At 52.0% G+C, this 17,565-nt stretch overlaps 1 long non-coding RNA gene across 1 annotated transcript; it reads left to right on the top strand.

The window, feature by feature from the left end:
- Nucleotides 1–1,106: 1,106 nt before the first annotated feature.
- LOC114010762 (uncharacterized) lies at nucleotides 1,107–16,258 on the top strand. Its single transcript, XR_003552400.2, has 3 exons — nucleotides 1,107–6,280; nucleotides 7,426–7,513; nucleotides 13,694–16,258. It is a non-coding gene; the product is annotated as an uncharacterized LOC114010762 (long non-coding RNA).
- The last annotated feature ends 1,307 nt before the right edge of the window (nucleotides 16,259–17,565 follow it).

Below are 17,565 nucleotides of genomic sequence, written 5' to 3'. Positions count from 1 at the left end.
AGGATTTTCAGCACCTGGAAATACCTGCTGGCCAGGCTTTCAATGCCTTCTGTATGGTTCCGTTTTCCTGAGCAGTTTTTCTCATGACCAGCTCCAAGACACAAAGTCCTGGGATCAGTAGTGATCTCAGCAAAGGCAAGATATTTGCTGTGGCTGAGGAACAGGGGTTTGGATCTCAGCTGCTCTGAGCAAAGACAGTTTTGGCTTGTTGCTGTGTCTGTGGCTGCAGAGCCTGAGGCTGCATCCCAAAGATGCCGTATTTGTGTTGTTATGGTGGAAGCCTTCTTCCTATTAGAGGTGTGGCTGTGCTGTACTGTGGAGGGTGACAAAGGAAAGAAATATCAATGAAGCAAGTGGATGTGATGCCTGGAAGGAAGGATACCTATTGTTTTGTCCTATGATAAAAGACTGGTGGTGCTGAGTCAGTGCCCAGGGAGGAAGGAAAGCAAGAGGCAGTGGCAGGATGTGGACTGCAGATGTATCCGTCCCTCAGAGGATGAAAGCTCTCTGCTGAACACCTGACTGCTGCCTCCTCACACCCCCAGTGCTCTGCTCTTTGCCTTACCTGGCCTAATATTTACATTCAGCTAATAAGCCTCCTAACATACAGTAACATCTCCAGTATAACTCAGTCCCATCCTTGTCCCAGGCTGCTGAGCCAACCCCACTGTGCTGCACTAGAGCTGGGCTGGCTGCTTCACCCTGTCTTTGCACCCTTCTCTGGGGCTGTTGGTCTTTAAAGAGCTTTAAACAATAGGTCCAAAGAAATCGTTAAAGCATGCAGACGTTTCCTGTTGTGTGTGTCCCCCATACCAAAATACTGTAAAAAACGGGGGAGAACCGTGGTGCTGGCTTGGTTTGTATTTATGCTGCTCAGCCCTCTCAGCTGCCTGTGTAACGCACATGAGTGTATGCATGAGTGAGCTTTGCCCTTGGTCTGAGCACACACACCATCCAGGAGCAGAAAGGACCATATTTCCTGGGAGATCCGCTGCTGAGGGAGCACTGAGATGTTGCCTGAAGCAGTTAATTACCAGTGTGCAGGGGAGATTTGCCTGGGTCTAAACAGGGGGGAGAGCCACGCTTCTGGCAGTGAGGTAAGAAGGATTGTCAAGGGGGTATGTCTGGAGTCCTGATGACAGTTGCAGGGTAGAAACTATGCTTCTGCTTAAAGCAAATATTTTAGGAATGTCCTTCTCTGTTTTCCTGTCTTCCTCCCCCCGCCCCAGTGTCTGCTGAGAACTTGAAGAAAAGCTTAAATGTGACAAAAGAACAGATTTTTTGAATGTGCAATGTAATATTCTGAACTTCCCAGCTGATACAGATGAGAATGACAAAACTGGGGGAAAAAATTATAATATCCTTTTGCTCTTAGGAAGAAAAATGTTTCAGAGTGGATGTGAGCTATGGCAGAAGGGACTCGTGGTCAGCAAAGTCTGCAGAGAGAGAGAGGGAGAGAGTAGAAGGGTCTGTTATGTGGGAAAAGGCCTTTCTGTTGTGGTGCAGACCACAGAGTGTTCCTCTGCAGCTGTGGGGGGTTCTTGCAGTGCTGCAGGGATGCTGTTTGTCGTCAGCAGGGGATCCCTGTCATTCTGAGCCTCCTTGACAACTTTGGCCAAAGGGATTGCTGCTCTGTTCAGTTGTCTAAAAGTGAGTTACCTGACTGTATTGCTGAGGTTTCTGGACTGATTCAAGGTTCGTGGTTTGCTGGGAGTTCTGTGTGCCTGCCAAGGGCACTCTGAGGTGCTGGGTGTTACAGTGTTGTGATGGGCTTTGAGCAGCTGGGGCTATACCATGAAATTGCTTTTGCAGGAGGTGCTTACAGATGTGTGCCATGAGGCTGCCATCTTGCCTGTGAGGTGGAGCATAAGCAAGATGATGCTTCTTTGCCAGCTGCATATTCCTTCATTTTGCCTTTGGCGTAGAAGGTGTAAGTGTCACCCAAATGCTGAGCAGATTAGGCTGGGTTCATGTCAGCATCATGGTCTGGTGACAGTGGCATCTGTGCTACTGCTGAAACCTTTGAGTAGAGAGGAAGTACAGATGAGGCTGAATGTTGCGTACTCTGGTTTGTTGCTTATTCTGATGTTTTCTGCCTGATGTTTGGTTTATGGTCCTTGACTTCGGGGTTTCACAGCTTTGTTAAGGATGCCAAGACACAATATGAGAAGTTGCAAATGATGTACTCAGACACAGAGGACCTCTATACTGTACTGGGCCAGTACTTTCTGTTTGACCCCCAGAAACTGGCTGTTGATAGCATCTTCATAGAACTGAGTAACTTTAGAAACAGGTTTCTGGTGAGCAAGATGTCCTTTTCTCCTCTTAATTCTGAGGTGTTCCCTTCATTGCCCAGATGTGCCATTTTCTTACTCCTCTTCCAAAGAGGGTTGTTAACTGCTTTTGTGTGGTTTTTTTTCCCCTACCCAACCATACTGCAGCCCCTAAGCAGCTGTTCCTCCTGTTCTGCAGTGAGCTGTCACAGAGAATCAGAAGCAGCATGATACAGATGATATGCCATGCAAAGCTCATGAAAGAGGAGGCAGAGAAGAAGCAGCAGGAGTGACAGCAGCGGGAAGAACTGGTAGACATGAATGCAGGCCTGAGATACAATTGGGTGTTTGGGACAGCAGACGGTTTGGACTAGATGCAAAGCTCTACTAATAATGTGTGTGGAGAGCTACAGGTGAAGAAAGAAATGCTCTGCAGCTGAATTCCCAGGGGTGGAGGCTTGGGACAACATGAGTGGGACAGGTAGACAGGGACAGGGGCAACATGAATGGGACAGGGGTTGGAGGCTTAGGACAACGGGAGTGCAAATTACTCTCTTCTTTACTGAGGGGGTAAGTCCTGAGAGCAGCAATTAGCAGGTTTGCCTACAGAGCTTTAAACTTAGGTGTTGGACAAGTCATATCTTCAGTGATAGGCAAAGCCTACTAAGGTACAGAGAACATTGCCAAACCTAAGGGCCTTCTTAAGAGGCTTTTTGCCTATATAAAATGCAGCAAATTGCACAACACAGCAAAACCCTGTATGGCCATTCAGTGCTGTAGTCCTGCATTCTGTCTCCTCCCTTGTTTTCTTGGGATGCCTTGTTTTCGGTGTAGTGTCAGAGCTCTACTCCCCCTTCCCAAATGCAGGCGTCTGGTGTTAGGCTCCTCTATTGCAACCACATACATTTCAGATTTCTTTACAAATGTGTTTTCAAAGGGGGGAGGAGGAGAGGCCATAAACAGTCTTATGAGCTTTCCCAGTGCTGTAGCTGGAACCTGGGCGTCCCTAAAGCAGTGGGACAGCCTCTGTGGGCTAGCCTAGCGATGACTGTGCGGACTCAGGTTGCTCATTCATCACCCCATCTGTACCCTTACCTCAAAGTGAGTGAATCCTACAATAGCAGGTACTCCTGCACCAAAGCTGTCCAGCTTTCTGGGAGAAGAGCGGACCTGGCATCCCTCCTGACGCTGCCCAATGAATGGCAAAACCATGTTCTGATGTTACTGTTGTCCACTTTCCTTTCTAGCTCCGTGCACGCTCAGGGACATGGATGTAGATCTAACCCTGTCACTTTGTAATAAAACAGCTATTTCCTTCACCTTTTTGCAATGTTACCTGTTACATTAAGATGTTAATGAGTTTAAGGTTGGAAGCTTCCTGAACCTGTAGCTGCTGTAGACACAGACCTGAAAGCTTACAGAAGTGACAAGTGACCTGTCTCAGCATTTGTGATTAGTCTGAATTCAGCCTTCTGTGTGGTCCAGGAGGTTAATGTGACTCTGCGAGTGCCCTGTACCGTCCCCACTGCATGGACTTTTTTCTCCCTTAGCCTGCTCCCCGCTACCAGATGCATTCTTCCCTTCCAACATACGGACTCAATTACTGTCCCTCTCTCTTGATTTCCTGCCTCTCTGGGTTTCCTGAAACACTCCCCCTCCTCCTGGCAGCTTGAACTCCCGCAGTGAGATGCTTTGCAAGCTCTCCTATTCCTCCCTCCCACTGCTTTGCTGCCTCTGACAAGGTGGTCCTGATCCAGAGCACACACAGATAAGGCTGCAGACCCACACTGTTGCTATAGCTGAGTCCCAGAACCCCAAGGGCTTGGCTTGCCACAGCAAAACTAGCCAGCCCGCTAAATGCATGCTCAGTGTCTAGTAGGGTTGTGTCCCAGCTCCTCCTGACAGAGGTCCCCACCCTGCTTCATCATCGTTCCTAGACTATCCTGTAGTTTTCAGCCAACTGCTTTATTTGCAAGACTTGGGGTTTTTTTTCCCGTTCCGTTCTGAGGCCATGGCTTCCTGAGCCTCTGCGCTTTGAAAGGAGCATCAAACTGCTCTGGGTTTCTCTTGGGTGCTGTTTGGCTTCCTTCCCGGAGATGTACTCCTGCAGAAAATGTATATGTTATGGCTTCTGCCTTTAAAAGCATGTGAAGAGAGGAGATGGAGCCCTGTCTTCTGTTAGTGGTTCTCTCAACCCCTGCCTGCTGCTCTGGGGGAGCCTCAGGCACTGCAGCATTGGGGTGCTGGAAATCTTAAGAAATCTGAGCTTGTTCAAGGGGCAGGGGGAGGTGGAAACAGTTAAATCGTGGAAATGGTTAAATCACACAAATTAACAAGTTAATGATTTCCATCCCCTTGCTGGCATGTTTCAGTTTTCAGAAGGGGGTCTGGCCAGCAGCTGTGCCAGCAATTGTAGCTCAAAAAGAGTATTTTCTTTCTGTGTCAGCTTTCATCCACAGCCCCTTTGGGTTCCCCTGGCTCCTGCAGATGCCAGGGTTTCCAGGGCTCCTGCTGCTGAGTCACTGTGTCTGTTTTCCCTCCTGTACCTGGTGATGGAGTTAGACGATGAGGCAGGATGAAAGTGGCACTGTTTGCCCCCTGCTTGCTTCCGGCCCCACCCTTCCCCCAGCAGAGGAGAGATGCTTTCCCAGGATACAAGTGACTCAGCAGCACTTGCAAATGGAAGGAAAGGCTGCACCTCTGAACCCAGGAGTGCAGGGGAGCAACTTAAGGTACAGCTTGGGGGAAGACCCAACAAATAAATACCTGTGGCTGTGCAGTCCTGTAATCAGCTTCAGATGTAGGAGCCTTATTGCATAATAAGGTTTATGTATTGTGAGAGAGAGATATTATATATTGTATAATAAGCTTTATTATAGCAAGCCTGGACACTGTGTTCCCTCATCTAAGGTCACTGAGCCCCAGCAACAGGCACGTGGGAATGGGTTGTTTCTGTGCTGTTGTGTGAGCTTCCCCTCAAGGCATAGTGTCTGTTCTCTCCTGGACCACTTCCCACGCGAGGAGCAGTAACTGCTTAGGGTCTCCGGAGTCTGAGAGCCCTGTTTGCCCAGCACCCACAGAGCCTTTTGTGTGAGACCTGACTAAACCCAGTACTGCTTTGCTTACCCACAGCAGGAATGCATTTGTTGAGCTCTGACACCAGGAGCATCACCTTAAATGTGTAACACCTCCCTAACTTCCTACTTACCTTCTCCAAATGCCCTTTCCTATTGCAAGCAGCAGTGGAAGCATGGAAAGGGAAAAGCCCAAACTTCTCAAATCAGGTAAAGTACCAAGGGTTTTTAGAAATCCTTGAGTATGCTAAAGCTGGAGGGGCAGTAACTGAAGCACAGAGGTGAGGCAGGGACCCTAACCATCAGTGTCACAGCACCCTTCCTCAGCCTTCCTGTCCCTTTGTCTGGCTTGGGCTGAGTTCAGTCTGATGTTCCCATTGGGCCACCACCCTGTCTCATCCTCAGAGACCCTTTGGAGCAGTGCAGACCCTCCACTTGGGCTTGGCACAAGTGGATGGGTAAGGGTAAGAAACTAGAAAGCCCTAAGAGATGCCAGCGGCTTACTGCTGTCACTCAAACCTGCTCTGGAAACTGAGAGCCCCCACAGGTGAATTTGGACTGGTTTGCTCCGAGGAGCATCTCTGCCAGCCAAAGTCCCAGTGCTGTGGCCCTCCTAGGAGCTCCCCAAGGCTCTGGTGACTTGTGGGGTGTATACCTGCACCCTCCGTCCTTACAGCCCCCTTCACTAGCCCCAAGCCCGGGCCTGGTAGCCAAGTTTCACGGCCCAGCTCCCCCCCGCTCGCCGGGCTGGGGCGCTGGTGTTGCCGGCAGGTGGCAGCCTGTGCGGGCGGCACGCGCAGCCTGTCGCAGAGGTTTAACGGGATTGCGCAGCTCCGGGTTTCTCCGGGAGCCGTTGTCACGGGAACGGCGACCTGCGGCGAGCCCGAGCGCCCGGCGTTAACCCCCTCGGTGCCGCGCCGCTGGGAGGCTGCGGTGAGTGCGCTGGGCCTGCGGCCCCCCCCCTCCCCCCGCTCCGGCTCCGCAGAGGCAGCGGGAACGTGCAGTTTGTTGTGGGCTGGGGGGTTAATGGCGTTTTAAAATCTGCTTCTGTGATGAACGAGCACAGGGCTGTGCCGGGGGGGGGGGGGGGCAGGGACGGGGATGGGGTGCAGGGGAGCTCAGACTCCTGCCTGGGTGTCCTGGCCCTCTCGTTTTCAAGCTTGGGAGAATCCCACACCGACAGGGGACGATAGGCAAGGATGGGTGCGGTGTCCCAGATTCCCAGCTTGGGAGGCGGGGGTGGAATGTCCTACCAGTGCCCGATCCCAGCACATCTCATCCTGTGCTGTGGCTCGGGCACCTCCTCTGGGTCTGTGGCTGGACAGGAGAGGGCATCAAAAATGCACTGCCACGGGGGGGGGGGCGGGGGTGTGTGGCAGCACATGTGTCACCCCTGCACATGGCTCCCTGAGGGGGGTGACACCCCTGTTGCTAAGGAGGGTGAGCAGCTGAGGCCAGGCTAATCTCCTTAGTGGCCTGAGCACCATCACGGGAGTGAAAGGGAGATTAGAGGGCAGGGTGGCATTAGCAGCCTGGGGGGATGCTCATTGGAGAGGTGCAAGGAGACAACTGAGCCATTGAGCCAAGCAGAGAAGGAGAAGACCCTGGGGGAGATCAGCGGAGGAGCTGGAGAAGCCTCCATTAGCAGCAAAAAACCCAACAGCTGGGATCTCTAAAGAAGCAAAAGGCTTTAGACAGCATGCCCAAAAAATCCTGGCGGAGCCAGCCCCCACCCTCCTCCCCAAGAGAAACGTGTTGCCAGGCAGTCTGGGTCCTAATCCGTTCCCTTCCATTCAGAGCGGGGGAGGTGGATGCCTTCCCACCCCCATCATACCCATGGGGCACACAAACATTCTCTCAAAGCATATACAGAGTGAAGATCTGCTGGATTTTACCCCATACCTGAGACATGGAGGAACAGGACATGGAATATTTATTGTCTCTTTCCCTGATCCATCTGTGGCAGAGCAGGGTGTGAGGCTGCTGCTCACAGAGCCACTGTGAAGGAGTCCAGATGCAGGGCTCCGTTCCCTGTTCCTGCCACGTCAGTGTCACAGGGTCCTGTGTTTTCTTTGCAGGTGGCTAGTGGGGCTGGAGCGATGGATGTTTTACAGGAAGCTTTGCAGTCCAGCAGCCTGTCCCACTGGAGCTGGGGAGTGTGGCAGGGTAGGTGCTGCTCACCAGGCTGGGCCACTTCTGCACCTCTTCCCACAGGGAGCTCTGCGGCTGGTAAGGGAAGGAGAAAGATGGTGCCTACTACTTGTACTTGGTGTTTGTTCCTTCCTCTCAGCTGTCAAGGAAACCATGGCATGGTTCACATACCCAGCTGGTATTGCTGCAGTTGCTGACATGTTACGTTCTTTTAATCCATATTCAAAATAGCTTTTCCAGTCCTCCATTTGTGCTGGCTTACACAGCACCTTTTGCTGTGCATTCCCACCTGCCATCGTCTGTTCTTCTGCCCAGGGATGTGGACCAGGATGCCAGACTTTTCCTTAGAATTATAGTCATATAATGGTTTGGGTTGGAAGGGACCTTTAAAGGCGCGTCTAATCCAAACCCCCTGCAATAAGCAGGGATATCTTCAAATAGGTTAAGTTGCTCAGAGCCCTGTCTGACCTGACCTTCAGTGTTTCCAGGGATGGGGCATCTACCACCTGTCTGGACAACCTGCTCCATGTTTCACCACCCTCATCATAAAAAACTTCTATCTAGTCTGAATCTACCTTCTTTTAGTTTAAAAACCATTACCCCTTGTCCTGTTGCTACAGACCCTACTAAAGTCTTCTTCCAGGCTGAGGAAGCAGACTCATACCTTTTACATCCATGAGTGTCATCAAGACGGGACTGTTACACTTCTGCGAGAAAGGCTTCCAAAGAGCTTGAAAGAATCGAGGTGGTTGGGGGATATATGGAGATACCCCCAGTGCCAGCAGCTATAAGAAAAGATAGAAAGAAGGGACTTGTGCCATGTTAGGCACAAGTAGAGAGATCAGGAGGGTTTGGAAAAGGAGACAGCTTGGAAACAGGTTCAGGAATGACAGGGTTTGAGGCAAGCAGTGTGAAGAAATGTTAGAGCAGCTTATGCACTGTTGAAAGTGGTCCCTGTATGGGAGATTCTGTGCAGAGGGGATGTGATATACTCACGGTGGAAAAGAAAGCAAAGAAAAACAGGACTCAAAGTGGGAGTGAGGACACATGGTGCTAGATCTGTGCCACAGAAGTGGCCGTGAGCCAGTGACCAGACTAGAAGAGTGGGGGAGGAAGATCTCTCAGCCAAGCATTTGGAAAAAGGAAACGAGAGTAGAGATGTAAAAGAGACAAAACTACAACTTTTCTGTTTCACATATAGGAGGAGGAAGGTCAGGAGAAGTGTGGAGAGAAACCTCCAACTCCGTTCCAGCAGCCTACGGTAGCAGTGGGATGTTTGTTCATCTTTTACATGCAGAGAAGGGCAGGGACTTAAAGTACTTTAACAGACTCTTCTGCCTTTTGGCTTCAGTAGGGTCCAAGGCTAATGCGTGGTTAGCGTAGCCTTGCTGCCCCTTGCTTGGTGTCTGCGTGGCAGACATGTCTTGGTGCTGTTGGACACACAGGGTGCCCACGGTCCTCCACTGGTAATGGGACCATGGCTGTGAGCGGCTGCAGCCCAAAACCTGTAGGTACGTATGACCTACGTGCAGCACCATGCATGCTCCCGTACGCCACCTCGGCTGTTGGTGACAACATGTCCTGTGTCCCATTGACATCCCCCTGATTTGGTTTCACCCCTCTGGCCCTTTCCCAGAGGACCACTGTGTGCTCTGATCGTAGGAAGCTCTCCTGCTGTAATCAAAACCCTAAGAGGACTCTCACTGCCTTTGCAGCTATTTCAGACCCAGCTTCCCTTGGAGGGGGAGGATTTCCCTTTCCACACCTGCAAAAACAAGCAGCCCTGGCTCAGTGCCTACAGGGTGTAAGGGCCAAGAGGGCTGCCCTTATGCCACGCTCACAGGGGTAGGAGCTGGGGAGCGGGGTCTATTTACCAGGCACATGAGCCTGAACTCTGCCTGTTACTGTGGGATTTCCTTGCCCTACCCTCTGGGTCTTCCCCCTTTTTGCTCTTTTCAGAAGCTGATTTCAGTGCAGTGTGGTGTCTGTGTGGTCCTGTTGTGATTTAACCCCAGTGGGCAGCTAAACATGACCAGCCACTAAATGGCTGAACACACCTGCCTGCTGGTGGAAAGTGGTGAACTAATTCCTTATTTTGCTTTGCTTGCACACTCAGCTGTTGCTTTACCTGTTAAACTGCCTTTGTCTCAACCCTTACCCTTCTAGTTCTGCCCCCCTTCCTGCTGGGGGGAGTGAGCAAGCAGCTGTGGAGGGGGCTGAGCTGCCCACTGGGGTTAACCCACACCAGGTCCCAAGCCTGTGCTGGTTTTGGCATTGCCACGGCGTGCCCTGAGTATGTGCGTTTGTGGAGGGTCCTGCTGGAGCTGGTGCTTCTCCAAGTCCTCCTCCCCATGAACCTCCTGTCTGATGCTTTGTGGTCCCCAGGAGCTCTCCCAATGGGACATATTGTCTTTCTCCATCACCAGTTGTCAGGCCATTTCTCCATCCCTCGTCACGGCTGCCAAGGAAGACAGGAGCTCAGCATGTGAGCCTTGTCAGCTCTGAGCTCTGACTCCTGTCCTGCCCTGGCAGCTGTGTCTATTCAGCCTTGAGCAGCTCCATCCCTAGACTGTAAAGGAATGGGAAAAGCCACTGGGCTTCTGCTTAATAGCTTAAAGGACCCGTTGTGGGGGAGCGAGGTCAGCAAAAGGGGAGTGCTGCAGCCAGCTCATTGAGGAAGGCGTGCGGACCACAGCAGGGCACGTACACAATAGCTCAGTGTCCTTCTCCAGCCTGGCTCAGTGCTTGTCCTACCCTCAGAGCTTCAGCCACATGATTCAGAATTGGTTTGTGGTTGGAGTAATTCAACTAGTGTCCTTTTCTGTCACCTCGATGTCATATGTATGCCATCTGCTCCCCACCACACAGCAAGTTAAGGCAGAAAATGAATCACAAATTACACTGCTGACCAGGCATCTAAAGGAAAGAGAGCAAGGGCTGAGCCAGGCTGGATGCAAGGGGACTCTTCTTTCTCAGACAGGATGAAGCTGTGGTGCACAGAGCATACATGTTACCCCTTGTCCCATTGCTCAGGCTGTTGCCTGGTTTGTGGGACAGAAGATGATGATCACCTTTAGCCCAGGTAGTGCTAACCCAAACTGAGCCAGGAAAGCAGGGCAGGCTGAAGCTTTTGCCAGTCGGTGCAATCATGCCAGGGCAAAAAATCTGTGTATCATGGGAGGAGGCAGTAATTTCTGAGTCTTCCTCAAATGTTTTGCCAGTTTTCTGTAAAGCCACTGCAATCTCAAATCAGATCTGCTGGGAATGACCAGAAGTAGTATATTTGGGCATGGGTTTCCAGCCCAAAGATCCCTTGGTCAAGCCAGAAGTCCTCATTGCTCAAAATACTATTAATGTTCAGTAGCTCTGGAGTTTTCCATTTGTCCTGCTGCTGATGACGATGGCATAAGAAGCCATTTGATAAAGCCCACCTTGATTTCCAAAGGGGTCTCTTGCAGTCTCTTAAGGAAGCTAAGCTCCTGTGGGATGAGAGGGGAGATTCCTACCAAACTGCTAACCCATTATTTTAACAGGCTAAAAGGCAGGGGGAAAGGTACATCAGGAAAACTGTGAGTAATAGGAGTATTTCTGACAATATTTCGGTAGTCAAAAACAAAAGACTAACTGTGAAGGGGCTGCAGAGGGACCTTACTGGGTGCTTGGTGGCTTATAGCATCTTGAAGCGGCTGTCTTACCCTGTGTGCCTTTTCCTTTTAACATCCATGGGGATTCTCTGAGCTGTCTGTTACTACTTGGAGTGAAACATGGGATGTGTGGGGTGTCCGTGGCTGAAGTTAAAACCCAAAAGCTCCCTCTGAGATCTAGAAGTCCCTGGGAAAGGAAGGAGAAGAGGGAAAAGCAACCACTGCAGTGGCTTTTTTTGTTTTAAATGTGCTGCGCTGCCTGCAGTTCTGGCTCCCCTGCCTGAGGAGGGCCACCATGAGCTAGGTAAGGTTGCAGAGGGAGGGAGCAAGGGTAACCGGATAGACATGGAGCTGCTTAATTCAGAAAAGGAACATGGAGGAGGCATATGAAATTATACACTGGAGATGTTTGTGTCTCTTCTGTGAGAGCTTGAATGAAGCTGGGAGGGGCAGGCTTAAATGCCAAGCTGTAGTTTCACAGCCCTCCTCTTTACAGGATGTTACAGATGCTTATGGTTTATATGGGTTAAAAAAAGCAGCTGAATACATTTATGGAAGAAAAAGGTGGGAGGATGTGAGAAAATTCACTGGTTGAAAAAGATGAGAGAGTGTCAGCGGGGGCATGAGGGAGTTCTTGGAGCAGAGGTGGAGGGAGGGAGCAGTCTCCTGGGTTCATGCTGTGCTGCGAAGGGGTTTGGTCTGGGCGAGAGCCGGGCTGCGGGAGGAGCGTGGCTCTGCCCAGAGGAGTGAGAAACTGCTGCTGCGGGTTGGGGCTCGGGGGAGGGCTTGGGGGATGTGGGAGAGCCTGGGTGCAGGGCGAGCGCCTGGGGAGAAGGGGCTGCTGGATCAAAGGAGGGTTTGCAGAGAACAGAGGACAAGCGGTGCATTGAGTACAGACTCCTGCTTTCTTTCAGCTCTCTCTAGCTACACTACAGTCCAGCTGGCAGCTGGGGGGACATCTCTCACCCCCCCCTGCTTTCTGCTGTAGCCCCGAGGGGATCAGTGCACAAAGCCTGGCAGCTCTGAATGCTCCCTGTGTTGTCTGAGCAAACCAAATGCTTCATCCCCACTCACTGCAGGACAGAGATGGGAGGGCAGTTCTCATGCAACCCAGCAGCAGCAACCTGAGACTACCCGTAGGCGCTGACCCACCAGCAGCACCCACACAGTGTCCACACATCAGGGTCCAGCACCAAAAAATGCCCGCCCTGCCAGCAGACCTGGAAGGGGAAGGGAGATGGTCGATGTCTGGGTTTGGAGTCAGTCCCTTCCCGGCCAGGCTCTGTGCGTGATCTGTCTGCATCAGACCCGCTGTGCACAGGGCAGAAGTGCTGCCCTAGCTGTCTTCTGTGCACAGCCCACGTTTCTCTTCCTTTTCTGGTTTGGGCGGGTGGAGGAAATACCCAGAAGTGATGTCTCCTGCCTGCTGCACTGCTGGTCAAAGGGACTCTGTGTGGGGCTGTGTCTGGGGAGTGGGGCAGGGAGAGGCAGATGCAACAAGGAGAGGTGAGGGGCAGTTTTGGGGGTGAGAGAGTGAGAGAGGGGTGCTGGGTTTGTGCTGGCTATTTAGCAGGGTTTGCAAAAGTCTTGTAAATCCTGTGCAGGAGCCTACAACTTCTCTCCTTTGCACAGTTTCCTTTGTCTGCCCTTGGTATTTCAGGAGCTAGGGTGACAACATGAAAGGTTTTCAGTCCTGAAAGAGTTAATTTCTCATGCCTGCAGTGTCTGGGCGGTAATTCAGCTGCTACTTTATATTCCTGAGCAGGTCTCCTCCCTTCTGCTGTCCCCTCCCAATCGTAAAAATACATTTTGTGAGACACTGAAGGCAGGAGCTTGTGCAGGCAGTGCTGCGTGGCTGTGCCGGTGCCTGCCTGTGGCTGTGCCGGTGGTGGTGCTCAGCCGGCCACGCTCATCCTGTGCCCTCTTCCACTGAGTGCCCTAGTGCCGGCCGGTGCTCTGCAGCTGCTCTAATTCAGGGATGGTGTCTTGAGTGTAACGTCATGAGCTGGATGAGCTTGGGCTTTAAGCTATAAAGGCTTCTTAAGGGTAGTTGCTCCCTGAGCCTTGTTACTGGGACACCAGTGTTTGGCTGCATCTGGAAGGCAATGCCGGGCGTAAAGGTATAAGGCCAAAGTGCAGAGCATGGGGGGATTTGGGGGGCTCAAGTTCTCTGCCAGCACAACCCCACAAGAGCCTGGCAGGCAGTATCCTCCCTTACACTGCCGCTGTCCTCTCCCACGGGCTGTGCAGGGGCCTCCTAAGGAGGGGTGTCCTGAGGTCTGGAGTCCCAGCCGGGTCATGGTGTTGCCTGTCAGGAGCTACGCCTGCTCTCTCAGGAAGGGGGGAAGACAGGTGGTTGCCTGAACCCTTAATGTGGTGCATTTTGCAGCCCGTGACCTCATGGTGGGAACTTCTCGATTCCCCAGTATCCTGAGGTCAGGTAGCTCCTCCAGCTCAGCCAGCTGTGGCCACTGCCACAGAAGAAGGTGGTCTGTACCAGAGGTGGCCTGAAGGTGCTTCTCCCCTGTTTTTAACGATGCCTTGTTTTCAGAACCAAGCAAAACCAGCAAAGCCTGCGAAATGACAAGAGTTGGAGGCATCATTGAGGAGACGGTGGTGATCATCAGCTGCTCGAGCTAGACATTGCCCCTGGATAAAGACAGAGCACTGCTGGACCTGCGAGAGCTTTCAGTAAGTAAAGTTTCATTCTGGGATCTGTGCATGGCTATGAAGGATAATTTATTTTCCTTCTTGCTCTTGGGGCTGTTTGTGCCATTTTGTGTTGTTTTAGCTGTCCTGTCTGATCTTTAGTCTGTCCCTGGAGACAACTGAAGGGTCAAAGGCTTCAATCAAAGGGAACAACATCATCTGCAGTTCTCGTGCTGGAGCAGACTGGGCAGAAAGGCAGGGACAGAGTAAAACCACAGCCCTCCCTGCACGTGGATCAGTGCTGGGGTACCAAAGCAGGGACCCAGGGTCTTGTCTTGCAGGGTGCTGGCTCTTGGTGCAATAGTTTACAGTGGGGATGGTTCTGCCCCAGCTCATGCATTCTAGGCATTGAGTTGTTTTCTTGTTCTAATTTAAAATCTTTGTAATGTTGAAGTCATGGAGTGATCCATAACAGCCCAGCATCATCTGGGACCAGCATGCAGCTTGGCTGCTGTCACTTCCCTGCAGGAGGAGGAGGCCAACTGATCCCAGCCCAGGTACGAGCTGGGGTACCAGGAGTGTAGAGAAAGAAACAGAGTGGCTGGGAATGCTCTTGGAGAGAAGGCAGGTTGGCACTCTCTGGTCTGTGAGAGCCACCCAGGGAGGGGCGAGCCAGCACTGGCAGTGCAGCAGGGTCTGGGGACCTTTCAGTATGGCTGGGGTGACCCAGCACAGGGCTTCCTGTGAGAGCTTGTGCCTGCCTGAGCACTACTGGGAGCACTGTCCCTCCTGGGGTCACACCAAGGCTTTGCAGCTTTTAGTTTTAGTGCACTTTTATGTTCAATAATAATACAATTCTACTTTTTGTAGCACTTCAGGAGTTCCTGGGGCCTGTTATCACATCACAGGTTGGAAGCACTAATACAAAGCTGGGCTTGCTTAAGAGAGTGTGTTCTCCTGTGCCAGGTCAGCCCGGCAGCCCTGTGTGGCACGTGGCACGGCCACCAGTCCCATCATGGCAGCAGCTGCGCACGGCAGAGCTCTTTGTGCAGGGCACAATGCCTGCTCACTGCTTCAGATGCACTTCGTGTCTATTATCTCGCTGCTATCCCAGGTGCTCGGCTCCAGCATGCAAACTCGGTGGTGCATGAATCGGAGAGAATAACAGCGAGCAAGCAGCTGCAGATGGGCCCTGGGGAAGAGGTAGGTGCATGCCTGCATACATGAGGTTTGTGCCTGAAAGAGAAAAACACTGATTGTAGAGGGGAGAAGAGTTGCCCCAGTTCAGCATTGAGCAGCTGGTTGGGCAGTATGGTGCTGGTTGTGGTCCAGGGACTCCCCACACTCAAACCTGGCTAACCAGGAGCCCATTAGAACCAGGAAGGGATGAGGAAGTAAAAAAGGGCAGGTAGGATAATTAAGCCAACGGTCACTCTGCCTGGGGCATCAGACTGCTCATTGAGGGGCCAAGAGCTGTGCCACCCCCATGTCAGGGTGATGGCGGGCTCTGCCAGTCCGGTAAGTGCAGGTAGGAGTTGCCTTTGTACAGCCAAATGCCTGTGGCAGCATTTAGCAGCCCTGGAAAGCTGCAGGATTGAAAGAGAAATTGGGATGCATGAGCTGCACCTGGGCCAGCCTGACGCCTTACCTGAGAGCTTTTATTTTCCTGTCACAGTTCCCTTAATATAAAGACTTTTTTCATGTCTTTGCAGTTGTGGGCAAGTTGTGCTCTGGTAGCACTGTGTTATCATGACAGTTTGTAAGTACAAAAGATGGAGAAATAAACACTCTTTTTGGTATGAAAACATGGTCTTGCTTCCATATCATAACTCTGCTGGTGCAGAGACAAACCTGGAGCCTTGTGGCGCTGAGCCACAGGGTCCTCATCCAGGCTGGGGTGGGCAGCTGGAGCAGCACTGCGGTTGCCTGCAGTGGGCTGGGTGCTGCCACCACTTCCCAGGAGGTGGCTGGAAGTCCTGTTCTCACCACAGCAAATCCACATTGGCAAACCTGGTCTGAGAGCCCAGGCATGGAGTGGGCTCGGGGGTGGAGGTGTCCCCCCTGCCCAAATATCACCCAGCCTGAAAGCCAGGTAGTTGGGGGATCTGGCAAGGACAGGAGCCCCTCTCACTGTCCAAATACTGTGATGGATATTTCCCAGGGATAAAACAGTAAGCAGAGCCCTGGTCACACCACTTGAGCCTTTCTTGTCCCCAAAGGTGTACATACATGTGTGTCAGCTCTGTTACAGCAGTGTCTGTCCAGGTGACCCCCATGGAGGGGTCCTCCTGCCCTTGCTGTCATATGAGTAGCACCAGCCAGGCCACCAGCTGAATTTAGAGGTCAACCGAGCCAGAAATCGGCCAGCCTGCGTTCCCCGCTGCTCTGCTGGGAGGAAGGACAGTTTCTCCCAGATGGCCACCTTGGAGGGACAAATGCTTTGCCACGTGCTGGTAGCCCTGTTTTGGTGGTACAGGAGGAATTCATCCTTGCAACTGGATCTGTGCATGGGGCTGGAGCCAAGGGTGAAAGCCTGCATCCCTTGTGCATGGACAGCCAAGCCCTGGCTGTGTTCCTCATCCTGGGGCCAAGTGCGTGTTGCAGCAGTTTAGAGTCCTGCTGGCATCTCATGGTAGGTACCCCATGGGCATCTGAATCCCTCTGTGGTCAGCTCCATCCCCCCTGCCCTAGGCAGCACTGCCTTTACCTTCTGCCTGTGCTAGGGAGCAGCCTCTGCTCCACTCCCTGCTGCCATGGTTTAGAAAGATGGTGGTGGGACATCACCAAGGGGGTCCTGTGTATCCCCTGGAGCTGCTCCAGCCTCTCCTGCTACAGCAAGCTGCCACCAGTACCTCCTCCCCCTCCTCAGTCCTCTTCCCTGCCTTCCCCATCCCCCCCATGGGCATGGTCTTGGGAGGACATGGCCATCAACCAGTTCTGTGTGTCAAAATGTCTCTGCCTCTTACCCAGCCCCTTTTCCTCTTCAAGGTGTCCCTGTTGCTGCAGCAGGTGTGGGATGGGGCCAGCCACCAGCACTGACTCCATGGAGCTTTCAGGAGCTGGTCCCCACAGGCATGGACACACAGGGGACTGCTGGGATAATTTAAAAATGAGGGCAGAGACCTGATTATTGCCCTAGTTTGTGTCAAATTTCAGGGGTTTTGGTTTGGGGGTTTTTTTTAGCATACTTTTATAAGCTCATCAATGACAAGTTGCTAACTGGGGAGTGGGAGGCCTGTATTATTGTCCTGTGAAAATGGGAAAAAAAGAGGCAGGATAAAATAATTGTCTAAAATTGGCACTTGGCCCAACCAGAGAGACCAGGGGGATGCAGGAAAGCCAGGCTGGGGTGGCCTCAGAGAAGCCATGGGGCTGATACTTAGGGGGTGGGCACATCCCAAAGCTCTGCAGGGGTCAGCAGAGACCTCATGAGCTTCAGCAGGGAGAAGTGCTGCATCGCCCTGGGGTGCTGCAGCGGTGGGGGAGGATAGCTGGTTTCTGACAACATGAGGCACCCACCAGCATCACGTAGAGCAGTGGGCTCCAGATTTTTTGATTGCACACACACACACACCCCCGCTACATTTATTGGTGTATAAATAACCTGCATGTACTGCTGGGCTAATATGTACACTGTAAACCACAAACTAAAACAGAAATTTAAAAATAATAGGGTAGAGATTAAAACCCCACTATTTTAAAAGGGGGGGTGGTAGTCCCGGGGTATTTTATTTATTAACAGTACAAAAAGTATTTTCTTCCTGCACCCCGGTG

This window comes from Falco peregrinus, chromosome 8 (genome assembly GCF_023634155.1).
Source record: "Falco peregrinus isolate bFalPer1 chromosome 8, bFalPer1.pri, whole genome shotgun sequence".
NCBI classification, from domain to species: Eukaryota; Metazoa; Chordata; class Aves; order Falconiformes; family Falconidae; genus Falco; species Falco peregrinus.
Note: the sequence above shows the minus strand (reverse complement) of the source record. Positions and strands in the feature narration are given on the sequence as shown.